At 52.2% G+C, this 14,864-nt stretch overlaps 1 pseudogene; it reads left to right on the plus strand.

The window, feature by feature from the left end:
• The first annotated feature begins 5,142 nt into the window (after positions 1 to 5,142).
• Positions 5,143 to 7,357, plus strand: LOC144273077 (18S ribosomal RNA; annotated as a pseudogene).
• The last annotated feature ends 7,507 nt before the right edge of the window (positions 7,358 to 14,864 follow it).

A 14,864-nucleotide genomic window follows, 5' to 3' on the forward strand; every position in this document is an offset into this window, starting at 1 on the left:
TCTTCCATTTGTCACCTTCACAGGTACAGATGAGATTGTAAACTCCATGAAAATCTAGTTTTGGGCAAATGCAGGCAGCGCCCATGTGGTCCAACAACTCAAGGATCACAGGTAGCAGGTAGTGGTTCTGTATTGTGGTCTGATTTAGGGTGTTCGATAATTGACACAGAGGTGGAAGCTTCCACCTTTTTTTTTTTTTTTTTATGGAAAGCACCCAGGTGCTGTCTGGTGAAGTCAATTTGCGGATGAACCCCCAGACCAGGCTCTCTCGGAGATATTCTCGCAATGCTGCCAATTTGGCTGCCAATTTGTATTTGTCCAAATTGTATCTTTGCCCCTGGCTGAAGTTCTCTGGGACAGTCATAGTCCCGATGTGGGGGGGTGGTTTTCTGCTTCGTTCTTTTCAAAGATGTCAGTGTAGTCACAGTGCTTGGGGGGAAGTGCCGTAATTCCCCCAGTAGGTGTTTCAATGCAGGCAACTACCCCTACTCCAGCCTTTTTGTCTCTGAGTGAAATGTTCATTGGTCCCTGGCCATGCTGTTGGCAGAATTCTGATGGGAAGGTGAATTTCTGTTCTCTCCAGTGAATGAGAGTGTCATGAAGGATCAGCCAGGAGATGCCAAGAATGAGGGGAGCATGCGGGGAATGGATCACACCGAATTGGGTCATTTCTCTGTGTCCCTGAATAATGGCCTTCCGGGGGACAGTGTCCTTCACAACTGGACCTGAGGACAGTGGGGACCCCTCAATAGTTTTGACTGTGTCAGGCATGGCCTTGCGTAGCAGGGCTATCTGTAGGATCTGAGTTGCAGCTGCATCCATGAAATTCTCCTTCTGCTTCAGAATCAATAAGGGCCTGTTGGAGGGGAATCTGTCAGGGGTCCCCCAGGCTGTACAGCTGGATAGGCACCTGCAAATGAGAAGCCTGTGATGGGGTTCAGGGTGCAGCTCAATGAGAACTAGGGTACAGCGAAGTTTCCTTCTCTCAAGTTCCAGTCATATTCCCCCACTGGACCTGGATCATCTTGTTTCCCCATGCTCTTCAGAGTGGGCAGGTGAAAGATGGCATGGCCAGTTTCATCACCGTAGAAGCACAGATAGTGCTTTTCTTCAGATGTGAGTTGCTGGCGAGCCAGATTGGCCTGCATGGGTTTGGCAGGTGGTACAGAAGCTGCAGTTCTGGTACGCGGCCAGGGAGGCTGCAGGCCATCCCCTTTCTTCTCCCTTCATTCTAGCCTCGTCGAACGCACCTCCTTTCAGCAGGCCGATTACCAGGGCCGCCTTGACCTGGTCAGAGGACACATCAGAACACATAGATTGGAGGACACATCAGAAATAGAAGATGGCATTGGTTCATGGACTCCCAGAACTGCCGGCATTTCCTGTCAAACCACTGGGGCAATGGTATTGCAGGTCCCTGCTTGGGGTAAGGCACTGCATGCTTGGTTCACAGCAGAGGATTCTCAGCGTTAAACCGCCTCACTTGCTCCTGCAGTCATTGGTTGTCTGAGGTCAGCTGCACAACTTGGCCCTGCAGTGCTTAATTAGCCACCTGATAGAGGAGGGCCCATCTGGGTGAGTCTGGCGCTTCTAAGTTACCAAACTGTTAAATATTGACCCTTTATAAGGGCAATGGACCTGTAATATCTGAACTGTCCAGGAGAGGGCTGGACAGTGCAGAACACAAGTTTTGGGGAAAATTTGGGACTGGGAGTGTGTTGAGGTCACCCTGCAATTAGTAACCCAGGCTGGTGGAAGCCAGAGTGACTGGAGTGTTGCTAGCAGGCTGCAGCTCTACACAGACACTCAGGGTGTTACCTGCATGCTTGTAGGTGGTTTATAAGCAGCTCAGGTTAGAAGCTACAACAGCAAACCATTATGAGGCACTTAAGGTTGCACAGCCCCTCGGTGGTCTGGATTGCACCCCAGAATGTGATGATAATGCAACCACAAGAACCCTGGCATGGCACAAGAAATTGCACTTCCAGGTAATGCAGCAGACTGTGCACAATTCTTACGTTATCTTCCACCAGACATTAGGAGACTTTCACTGCACCTTTGTAAATGTCCAGCTCTCACTTGTATCCAGCCTGCTAGTAGTTCAAGCTGCGGTAGATGGAAGCATGGTTCCCTTTGACTGATTCATCAATTCATCCAAAAATTACTGCAGTCCCAAGGCAAGTGGAGGCCACAGAAGAGATGCAGAATCAGCAGCAGGCAAGGGAAAAGGTGAGATACACATTACCACTGCCCAAATACGCAGGAAAGCCAGGTCTTTGCTTGGGTGCTTGTTTTCAGCGTTACCAAACTTCTACTGGTCATTCTCTGTAAATAAACCCTTCTCGTGTACATCCAGCTTCTGTGATTCTTACAAGGGGACAAAAGTGCGCTGTGGGAATTGATCCACCCCTCTCTGTTTGACCTGGGTGCACCCTGCTTAGCTTGGAGGGGTGCCACAGGTCGGTGGTGGGAAGGATATGAGCCCAAAGACCTAGGTAAGTGCTCCCAAGTGCCAGGGATGCCTCAGGTGGTTTTGGAGGTCGGGGTCTCCTTTGGAGGAAATTGGTGTGGGGGGGGGTCAACACCTGCTCCCCTGCTCTAATTCCCTCTCAGGCTTGGCTAGGCATGGGTGGCTACTGGTAGCTTTGAAGTGGCCCTCTGTACCTCTGGTGGGGAAGATGGAGTCCCAGGGGTACCAGACCTTTCCCCCCAAGTGCCATGGATACCTCAAGTTGATTCTGTTTCAGGTGATCCAGAGAACAAATGCTACCTTATGCAGGCACCCCCTTCCTCCTTCATTCTGGCTGGGACCTCTGACCTCACCCTGCCTGTGGAGCCAGGGGCTCAGGATGGAAGCTGAGTTATCCAGGGGTCCAGGCCTGCTTCCCCAGGTGGATCCCTGTGCTCCTGGTCATATGGGTGAGACACAGGTGTCAGCTGTGGTGGGCCTAGGGGAGACGGGGGGGGAGGGCGGGGAAGAAAAAAGCAAAAAGAACAATTGCAACAGGAAGAAAGAATTATAGAGAAACCCTGCCTATACCTCCTGGGATTCCCAGATGTTCTCCCAACCAAGTACTAGCCAGGCCCACAAGAGTTCAGCTTCCGACATCAGACAAGACTGGGTGCATTCAGCCTGTAGGAACCTGCCTCCCTGCCTCCTTGCCAGCTTCCCTGTACTGACACACAAGCCTGCAAAAACCAAAACCAAACCAAACCCCACACGCCCTGCCAGGCTGGGAGGGTGGGATTGGTGCCCCCTTCAGTTCTTCAAATTGGCTTCTCTCATTCTCCCCAGGAAGCCAGGTGCGGTGGCTGTGGGAGAAAATACAGACTTCCAGGGGCCTGATCCTGGCTGAGAAAGAGGCTCCCCATTGCTACGGCTGGGGAGGGAGAGCCCGAGACAGCTTGTTGCGTGGCAGGCAGCCTGTCCCAGTGGGCTTGACCTTTTTTCCCCTTTGAGTTCTGGGGCTCCCTTGGCTGGTTCATCAGTTTGGACTGGAGCCTCCCCACACCGTCAGGCCAAGTCCCGCCAGCCAACAGGTCAACTGCAGAAAAAGTAGAAAACATTTTCTAAGTCTAACTGGCCATCAGGTCGACCCCATTCTAGTCAACTGGTTGCTGTAACGGCTCGTAATATCACAGCTGTCCACAGGAGGCCACTCGAATTCTGTTTGTCACCTGTTCAAACCACACAGGAAGCTTCGTCCCCCTGCACAGCTCCACTGATGGGGCCAGGTGCCTTCCCATTAACTCCTGTGCAAAAAGTCCATGGAGACTTTGTTGACAGGGTTTTCAGCACCTGGTGAGAACAGAGCTGAGCCCAGGGGCTCAATCCCAGTGTTGTTCCTGACCTATACGAGGGCAAGGCAGATATTTAAAGGTGGGAACCAGCCCTCCGGTGCTCCTTCCAGTCGGTGCCGTTTCCCCCGGCTCGTGGTCTCTGGTGACCCTGCAGCCATCCCAGTGGCCCAGACTTGAGATCAGACAGTGGGTGGCCTTGCCTGGGAGGGCCCTCCGTGCGCTGGTGCTGCTCCCAGGGTGCCAGGGCATGGGTGGGATGGGGGTCCTCTTCCTTTTCTCCTGCCAGACCCCAGGACAACTATACTGTCCTCGGGGAATGGGCACGGGTGCCCCTCGGGGAATGGATTTGGGTGCATGCCTTGGCTCCTACCCCTCGCTCCGTCTGCCCATTCACTGGAGTGACAGGGAGGGCCCTTCATGGGCCAGCATCTCTCCCAGGGTGCCAGTCTTGAAGCAGATCGGGACCACTGGTCTCTCTAAGCTGGGCACATGCGCACACAGAGATCCTAAAGCCCACGCACTCAGCAAAACACCGCGCACACAACCATTGGCACAGAAGCACAACAATTTGCACAGAAGAATTTTTTTGCACACACGGCCTGTCAAAAATTAGAGGTAACACTGATTGGGACCCTCCTCCTTTTTGTGTATCACACCCAGGGACACTCGAGGGTCTCCTCAGGGAAGAGGGTCTGAGTTCATGCCCTCCCCTTCCAGGGGCTGGCTGATCTCTGCCAAGTGAGGCTGAGCTGCTCTGTGAGCCCATCCGGGGATCAGTTTCGTCCCAGAGATGTGTCTGTCGGCAGGGCAAAGCAGTTGCAAAAGTGAGTAGGGGGGCACGCGGTGGAGCCCACCACACACGATGGCTCACCCTTGTGCATGCTGGGGTGGCTCCTCCCCCTTGGTGGGACCCTCAGAGCCCCCTCTTGCAGGAGCTCCAGTCTGCCCTGCTGCCAGCCCACTCTCTGTTGCTGCTGTCTTCTCTAGCAGTTGCCTCGAAGGCATGCATGGCCCCCATGCCAGCTAGCCATGTTGTCTCAAAAAGCCCTTGGGAAACAGGGAGGAGGGGGTCTCCATACTCCATCCTATATTGCACTGTCCTTTGCTGGTGTGACCCAGGGAACTGGGGGAAATGGGGAGAAGGGGGTCTTGATGGCTGTCCCTCTCTTCTGTCATCGTACCCTGCTGTGACCCAGACCAATCATGGGGGAAATGCCATCTCTGTCAGTCCACATGTTGCTCTGCAGACCCTTTTCCTTCTTCTGGGGAAGCCTGGTGGGGCCTGCCAGGGGTGCCCCCTGTCCTTAAGGTGGGGCCTGTACTCTCCTTCCTAAGCATTGCTACCTGGTTGTTCCTGTCAATAGCATATGGTTGGCTCAAAGATTAAGCCAGGTATGTCTAAATACACACGGCCAGTACCCTGAAACTGGGAATGGCTCATTAAATCAGTTACGGTTCCTTCGGTCACTGTACCCATTACCTGGAGAACGGTGGTAATTCCAGACATGTCAATGAGCTCTGATCACAGGTGATGTGTGCATTTATCAGACCAAAACAACCCACTCATCTGCTTTCGTGATTCTAGATAACCTTGGGCCACACACACAACCCTGTGCTGAGATGGTGCAACAAGGTCTGTCCTATCAACTTTTGATGGTATTTCATGTAGCTAAGATGGTGACCACGGGTGACAGGAAATCAGGGTTCAATTCCAGAGACAGAGCCTGGGAAACAGCTACCGCATCTGAGGAAGGCAGCAGGCATCCACATTACCCACTCTCAAGCTGGGGAGGTAGTTATTGAAAAATAGCAGTACGGGACTCTTTTGAGGCCCTGCGATTGGAATGAGTGCACTTTAAATCCTTTAACGAGACTCCACTGGAGCGTAAGTCTGGTGCCAGCAGCTGTGGTAATTCCAGCTCAAACAGGGTACATTGAAATTGCTGCAATTAAAAAGCTTGTCGTTGGATATTGGCATAGGCATCAAGTTCCTCTCTACCCGGGGGTGCTCGACCCCCCCGCAAAGCCTGCCCCCACTTCACTCCTTCTTCCAAGCTCCCACCCCTGCCTGCCTCTTCCTGCCGCCCCTCTGCCCCAGATCCCACCCTCACTCCACCTCTACCCCCACGGCCCCACCTCTTCCCAGCCCTGCTCTGCCCCCTCCCTGCCTCTTCCCTCCCCCGAGAGCACCCCATTCCAGCTCCTCCCCCTCCCTCCCAGAGCCTCCTGCATGCCGCTGAACAGCTGTTCCACAGCATGGAGGAGCTGGGAGGGAGGGGGAGGAGTTAATCAGTAGGGCCGCTAGCGGGCGGACGGACGGCACTGGCAGGGGGAAGCTTGGCTGCTCGTGGGTGCTAAGCCCTGGAGCACCCACAGAGTCAGCCTGTATGGATCTTGGGATCAACCTTGCAGTCTGCAGTGAGGCGAGCTTCTGCTTCTGCCAGCCCCTGCCTCTCAGTGCTCCCTCGATACTCTTACCTGAGTGTCCTGGGGGTCTGAGGCATTTACTTTGAAATAATTACAGTGTTCAGAGCAAGCCAGTAGCCAGAATACCCCAGCTAGGGATAACTGAGCAGGACTTCAGTTCTATTGTGCTAGGTTTTGGATTGGGGCCATAATTAAGGGAGATGGCCAGGGGCAATCATCTTGTGTCAATGGAGGTGAAATGTTTGGACCAGCACAACACAAACCAAAGAGAAAACATTTGCCAAGAATATTTTAATTAATCAAGAACAAAAGTCGGAGAACAAAGATGTTAAAATACCACTGTAGTTTCACCTATAAATGATTCTGAATGGCAATCCAGTGGCATTATTCCAATGACCTACCGGGCAGCTTATGGGAAGCCAGAGTCTTTGGGTTCTGGGGAAAGGATGATTGCAAAGCTGAAACTTAAAGTAAATGATCAAAGGGCACCACGAGGAGTGCAGCCTACAGCCTAATTTGATTCATCACAGGAAACCTCCCCGAATCCAGAGCTGGAAAGGATTGTCAGATTAATAGCTCTTTCTTGTTCCAGCAGGTGCTGGTGGATGGCTGTTCTTAGCTAGTGGAGTGACTTGTCTGGTTAATTCGGATAATGAACGAGACTCTGGCATGCTAACCAGTTCTGCGATCTCTGAGCAGCCAGCTTCCAACTTCTGAGTGGGACAAGTGGGGTTCAGCCACCCAAGGCTGAGCAATATCAGATCTGGGATACCCTTAGCTGTCCCAGGTTGCATGCGCACTACAGAGGCTAGCCTAGGCTGTGTCTACCCTAGGCTGAAAGGTGTAGGTAACTTACTGAACTCCGTTCATGCTGGGGATTGCAATTATTCCCCATGAATGAGGCATTCCTGGTAGGTGCAGATCATAAGCTAGCGTTACGTCCCTGCTCGTTGTACACACCACTCGTCACTACTACTGACTGAACGGTTTAGTAAGGTCCTTGGATCGGCCCTGCTGGGCTTGGTCAATGGCCCTGGCGGAGCGCTGAGAAGACGGTCGAACTTGACTATCTAGAGGAAGTAAAAGTCATTAAAATGTTTCCACAGGTGAAGCTGCAGCAGGATGATTCATGGGGCTGCATGTGCTAGCTCAGCCCCCGCCCCCGCCAGCCCCACAGCTGTGATGGAGCTACACTGAAAGCCTTGGATGCCTCTCCATGTGCACGGTGGGGTGCCAGGCACGGGGATGTGCGGGCAGCCCCCTCCATGGTTGTCCTGTCCCCCCCATCCCCATGCCTGGGGGGGAAGAGTGAGGCTATTCAAGGGGGTTTCTTCCATCAGTGCTGGTCCACCACAGGGTCACCTTAATGCCTTCCTCCATGCATGTATCTGAGCTGCCCCCTGAGTGACACTGCGCTTCTGTCTGTTCCTGTCACCTGGACCATCCTCCCCAACTGCATGCTGCACTGGCAAGTGTGAGTGCTTGGCCAGGGGTGGGACTGGGAATGAACTGAGACCCCACCTGCCTTGGCCCCCCCAGTCAGAGGTGATGCGCTCCAGAAGCCCGGGGAGGCAGACTTACTGGGATGGCTCATCCGTGGAGGGGAGGCCTGAGCAAGGGATGAAGTGGGTCACTTTGGTAGAGTGGTCCACGAGCATCAAAACTGTTGTAATTCTGTTGGCCCTAGCCCAGGTCTTTATTCAGAAATTCACTTCACCTGCCCGGGCACCCAACCTCTTTGTTAAAAATAAAAATGACAGAAGGCTCTGACTATGTGTTGAGTAGTGGGCCCTAAATCAGGTCACCAATAGAAAATGATATCTGGTACCACTAAGCCCCAAGCTAAGGGGCCGTGTAAGTATCACCCAGCTGTACACAAAACTAGACAGCCTGGGGCATAAAAACTGGAACACATTAGAGATGGGGATGGAGGGAAGACCACCTTTGGAATGCATTATGGTCACTTCAAGTATCTCATGGCTTTTTGGATGACAAACACATCTGTGATGCACCGACATTTTATTAATGATGTACTCCAGGACATTCTGAACACAGTAGCATACCTGGACAGCCGTGACCAAATGCACCCCTGCATTCACACCCTACACACTACTGCAATAATCTTCATCCAGATTATGCCTTGGAAGATATCATTTGAAAACTAACAATTCACTGGTCAATAGTATCATGATGAAATGTGTAGCATCATTATATATAAAGTTATAAACAAGATGAAATTAGGTCTCACATGTGTTTACTGGACAAGTTTGAGTAAAACAGTGTCTCAGAGACAAAGGACAAACTTGCACCTCAAGCCAAGTGTCATTAAAGTTCTCGGGCAATCATCGGTCAAGTGGCCATTCTTTGGCAGGAAGGGAGCCAGGAACAAACAGATCTGCATTTTAGCAAACAATAGCATGTCACTTCTTTCACCATGACACTCCTTGTCTCCATCCTCACAGTGGGAATAAAATTTATCTAGGGGTAACCTCAGGAAAATGCTTTTCAAAAGTGGCATGAACTATAAAAGTGAGCAGCAAGATGACCCCCAATGTAGCTCTCCCTCTCTCTCTCTCACTTAAGATGACAAAAGAAACAGACTTTGGAAGCAGATCCTGGCCTGAGAATTTAGTCATCAATGTTACTGGGAACATGTGGTAAGGGACTTCACTTTAAACCAAGTCCAGTTTTTTTTAAGTTTTAGTACAGGGCAGCCTTTTATCTTCATTTCTCTTGTAATAATTTCTGACTCTAATACCCTATAGCTGTACTCACTTAAAATCTCTCTCTTTGAAGTTAAATGAACTTGTTTTATTCTTTAATTAAAACTAATGCACTGCTGTCATTAAACTGAACTCTGTGGGTAACTCCATTTAAAGTAGCAAACTGTTGTATATTGCTCCTTTACAGGGGCAACAGACCTAAAATATCTGAAATGTCCAGGAGAGGGCTGGACAATGCAAAACACACCGCGGGGGGGGGGGGTGAATTTGGGACTAGGATTGTGATGGGTTATCCTACAAGTAGTAACCAAGGCTGCTAGAAGCCTGAGTGTGGTTGGGGTGCTGCTGATAAGCTGCTGGGTTCAGAGTTCCTGGACCAGGTCTGTAGCTACATACAGACACTCAGTGTGATTGTGAATGACCCACGTTTGAAACCACAACAACAGCTCACGTATTAAGCCTTCCTGTGAGGTTTCTGCTGCTGGGAAGCTTAATGCCCTGGGGAGGGAGGGGGCATTTGGTGGCAAATCCTACTCAGGAAGAATTCTGGCTAACAGGTCAACCAATTTGGTGGCCTGGTGATTTAGTCCTTGGGGCCAGCAGGTCAAGCCAACTCTCCAACAAGCATGGGAGGCGGCCACTGAGATGCCCTCCCAGCTCCAAATCCTTGTCAGCCAGCCAGTCAGGCCAGGAGCCCCGAAAGGGACAGTAAGGAGGTGGCCAGATCTTCTTACCACCAGGGTCTCACCACCCTCTCTTTTCCCCACTGCCACTGGGCCCCAGTCCCGATTGGCCACCATGTCAACCCACGAAGTAAGGTAGGAATGGGTCGAGGGAGGAAATCAAGCTGAGAATGGCAGGCAAAGCTAATCTTGCCTTGCTAGGCTGCCTGCAATAGTTTTCTTCTGGAGTGCCATGACTGAACAAACAGCCACACGAGAGTAGCAGCAAGCAAAAGGCAGGGACCAGAGTAGCTCAGCTGTGAGCACATTAGACTGAAGGTCCCTGGCTCAGTCCTGGGCTTTGGCATGCCTCTTCCATCCAGGGTGTCTTTTGCTGGTGATGCATTTTGTGGGAGTGCAGCTGCGCCCTTTTAACCAATGAGAATTCCTGGTCCCCAGCTCCTGAGCAAAGGAGAGTGTGTGAACGTATGCTTCTGCACCTCGGTGGCCCACCTGACCTTTCTTTCTTGCCTTGCTCAGAAAGGCGAGGAAAAAGCAGCTCTCCTTCAAGCCAGAGTCAAATCGGCAACCTACAACTGACTTCCCAAGCCCCCACTACAGCCCTCCACTCTGCCAGCTGAGCTATCAAAGGGCAGCAACAGCAGGTTTTTCCAGGTTCGCCCAGAAGCAAGTAGAGTTTCTGTCATTTAGTGGTTATCACATTTACCTAAAATGCAAAAGGGCCCCAGTTCAACACCAGACAAAGCCTCTCACTTTTTGCAGCTCCCTTTGCTCTCCGAGGAGACGTGCCCCTTTCTGCCGCTGGCTTGTACCAGGGATTCCTGCTGCACGAGAGACAGCAGTAACATCTGCCTGGGCAAGCTGGAAGCGTTAGGCCGGTCACCTCTGCGAGGCTTGTGCATTGGCCTCCTCTGCCCTGGGAGGCTCGCTCCTCCCGCTGGCTCCTTTGCTCCCCTTGGCAAAGGAGGAAGTAAGGCAGGCTGGGGCGAAAGAAGCAGGTCACCGTGAGGAAGGCAGGGCAGAAGCTAAGCGCCTCCATGAGGCGAACGGGGCTCAGTCGAGTGCCACCGTTCCTTCTGCCATAAGCTGTGGTGGTGCGGTTGGGCCCAAGGGGCTCGAATCGTGTTGCTGCCTCTTGATGGGCCAGGGAGGGCGACTTGGTACCCAGGAGAAGAAGGGGGGAAATGGGTGGAAGGAAGAGGAAGCAAAGTAGAGTCTGAGTCGGCGTGGCCCAGCACTCCTTTCTGGCCCAGCTGGGTGCTCCCTAGTGGGCTTGCGGGGCTGCCTGCCAGCCGTGGGCACCCGTGATCCAGAGGGAACCGCTGCTCCTTTCTGGCTGTCCCGGGGCCCCATTGATGGGTTGGGAGAGGGCGGGGGGACTGGCTGTGAGTGAATGAGCTCCTGGAAGCCCCAGCCTGCCCCTCAGGGGCCTGAGTCTTCTGCTTCTCCCCTTCCTTGGGGCACCAAGTCACAAGCCTGCCCAGCATGTGCTAAGCCTGTGTGTGGGGAGTCTGCTGCTGGTGGGGGGCGGGGGGCTATTTGGGGGGAAATCTTGGAAAGAATTCTGGCCACCAGGTCAACTCATTGGGTCGAATGGAGCAAGCTTGTGGCCTGGTGACTTAGTTCTGAGGGCCAGCAGCCCATGTTGACTTACCTGCAAGTGGGGGAAGTGGCCGCAGAGGCTTGCCCTCCCAGGCCCTGTGCCCCAAATCCCTGTTGGCAAGCCCCTCAGGCCAGGAGCCCAGAGTGGGCTGGCAAGGCGTTGGCCAAATCCTCATCTCACAACTGTGGCCCAGCACATCTTCTTCCCCTCTGGAGCTGACCAGCACGTCTAACTATGGGGGTGAGGAAACAGTCAATCTGAGGAAGACAGGCAAAAAGCTAACTTGCCTTGCTCAACTTCTTGAAATTACTCCTGGGGGAATTCTGCATGACTGTGCACCCCCAGAAAATGCTCCCCCCGGCAGAATTCCTGTGCTTCTGGGCAGAAACCAGCAGGGAAGCAAAGAGAAACCGTGTGGGAGGGGAGAAGCGGGATGACCCTGGCATAACCCCCGAAACAGAGGCAAGGCATGGGGGGGGGGGAAACAGGGTTATATGCCACTCCCCCCCCCTCATTTCTGCAAGCACAGAGCTGCCCAGCTGCAGGAGGCTGCGTCTGGGCTGAACGCAGGCTCCTGGGTCATCGTGCCGGTCGTGCTCCCCTTCTATGTGCCGGGAGTCTTCCTATTCTCTGTGCAACAGTGAGGGCCCCTGGTGGGGCTGGGGAAATGAGGGAAGGGGGGGATGAGGGGGTAAGGAGAAGAGGCAGTGGGGAAGGAAGGGGGGCTGGAATAGGGCAGAGGAGGGGAACGTGGGAGTGAGGGGAGGGGGATGGAGAAGAAAAGGGGAGAGGGAAATCGCAGGAAGAAGCAGGAGCCTGGCATGCAGCAGCAGCTGGGGGTCCCCTATTAAGCAGGCCCATCGAACCCTCACCCTGACAAGCCCTACCCCCTACACCTGAACCCCTCCGACAAGCCCCGTCGCACCCAGACCCCCCACCCCACTGATTCTCAACCGGCTGCACCTGGACCCCCATCCCATCAAGCCCCACTCCCCCAGCACCCAGACCACCCTACCAACCCCTCACATCCAGACCCCACCCACAAGCCCCTCGCCCCACACCCAGACCCCCTGCTGAGCCCCAACCGTCTTCACCTGGATCCCCTGCAGTGTCTCATTGCTCCTGCACCCAAACCTCCCAACAAGCCCCTGTGCATCCAGATCTCCCACTGAGCTGCCCACACAGAAACCTCTCACCCCATACCTGGATCCCATCACTAAGCCCCTCCGCACTTGCATCCTGCTGGGCTGAGCCTACCCACTCACATCTGGTGCAGGGGGGCAGGGCCCTGGGGCATTTCTGGGGCAGATCCAGTCCTTGCACTGTGTCAGGGTCAGATGCAGCCTCACTGCCGAGTCCCTGTATTGGGGGGTTGAAGACTTCAGGGTGATCTCCCACCTGCATGCAGCCAGTGCCTGGGCTCCCCACTGCCATGCTGGAGCCACATTTATTTATCGACAAATAAAATTTGCAGAATTTTAAAATATTGTGCACAATTCTAAAACTTTTGGCGCATAATTTTACATTTTTGGGTGCAGAATTCCTTCAGGAGGATGAAATGGCTTCCTCCTTGTGTGTCATGGCTGCCAAAAATGTCCCTGACAAAGTAGCAATGGGCAAAAACACCAACAGTTCTGTAGGCCCAATCTCTATGCTATGATAGATGTCACTAACTACTGGTAAATCCATTGGTGATCTTCCTGAAAACACCATCCTGGCCACTATGGATGAAGAAGCCCTCTACACCAACATCCCACACAAAGATGGACTACACGCCGTCAGGAACAGTATCCCCGATAACGTCACAGCAAACCTGGTGGCCGAACTTTGTGACTTTGTCCTCACCCGTAACTATTTCACATTTGGGGACAATGTATACCTTCAAACCAGTGGCACTCGCATGGCCCACACAGTATGCCAACATTTTGATGGCTGACTTAGAACAACGCTTCCTCAGCTCTCATCCCCTAATGCCCCTAACTCTACTTCCATTGATGACATCTTCGTCATCTGGACCCATGGAAAAGAAGCCCTTGAGGAATTCCACCAGGATTTCAACAATTTCCATCCCACCATCAACCTCAGCCTGGACCAGTCCATACAGGAGATCCACTTCCTGGACACTACCGTGCTAATAAGCGATGGCCACATAAACACCACGCTATACCGGAAACCTACTGACCGCTATGCTTACCTACATGCCTCCAGCTTTCATCCAGACCACACCACACGATCCATTGTCTACAGCCAAGCTCTATGATACAACCGCATTTGCTCCAACCCCTCAGACAGAGACAAACACCTACAAGATCTCTATCAAGCATTCTTACAACTACAATACCCACCTGCTGAAGTGAAGAAACAGACTGACCGAGCCAGAAGAGTACCCAGAAGTTACCTACTCCAGGACAGACCCAACAAAGATAATAACAGAACGCCACTAGCCATCACCTTCAGCCCCCAACTAAAACCTCTCCAATGCATCATCAAGGATCTACAACCTATCCTGAAGGACGACCCATCACTCTCACAGATCTTGGGAGACAGGCCAGTCCTTGCTTACAGACAGCCCCCCAACCTGAAGCAAATACTCACCAGCAACCACACACCACACAACAAAACCACTAACCCAGGAACCTATCCTTGCAACAAAGCCCATTGCCAACTGTGTCCACATATCTATTCAGGGGACACCATCATAGGGCCTACTCACATCAGCCACACTATCAGAGGCTCGTTCACCTGCACATCTACCAATGTGATATATGGCATCACGTGCCAGCAATGCCCCTCTGCCATGTACTGGACAGTCTCTACGTAAAAGAATAAATGGACACAAATCAGATGTCAAGAATTATAACATTAAAAAACCAGTCAGAGAACACTTCAATCTCTCTGGTCACTCGATTACAGTCCTAAAAGTGGCAATTCCTCCACAAAAAAACTTCAAAAACAGACTCCAACAAGAGACTGCTGAATTGGAATTAATTTGCAAACCGGATACAATTAACTTAGGCTTGAATAAAGACTGGGAGTGGATGTGTCATTACACAGAGTAAAACTATTTCCTCATGTTTGTTTCCCACCTCCCACTACTGTTCCTCACAGGTTCTTGTCAACGGCTGGAAATGGCCCACCTTGATTATCACTACAAAAGGTTCCCTCCCGCCCCTGCTCTCCTGCTGGTAATAGCTCACCTTACCTGATCACTCTTGTTACAATGTGTACGGTAACACCCATTGTTTCATGTTCTCTGTGTATATAAAATCTCCCCACTGTATTTTCCACTGCATGCATCCGATGAAGTGAGCTGTAGCTCATGAAAGCTTATGCTCAAATAAATTGGTTAGTCTCTAAGGTGCCACAAGTCCTTCTTTTCTTTTTGCGGATACAGACTAACACAGCTGCTACTCTGAAACCTGGTAAACATATAGTGTCTATCAGCTAGGCACATCCCAAATTAACAAACCACTTCACCCAGTGTCAGTATGCAGCCACCTCTGAAATTGAATGCAGTCACTAGCTAATAATATCTAATCCCACTGAGTCTTCATGAGAAAAATCTCTGCAACTGGAGGCAGTCACTCATGCTGGAATTTAGCCAGGACACTGAAGGTCCCACCCTTG

The sequence above is a fragment of the Eretmochelys imbricata genome, chromosome 12 (genome assembly GCF_965152235.1).
Source record: "Eretmochelys imbricata isolate rEreImb1 chromosome 12, rEreImb1.hap1, whole genome shotgun sequence".
NCBI classification, from domain to species: Eukaryota; Metazoa; Chordata; order Testudines; family Cheloniidae; genus Eretmochelys; species Eretmochelys imbricata.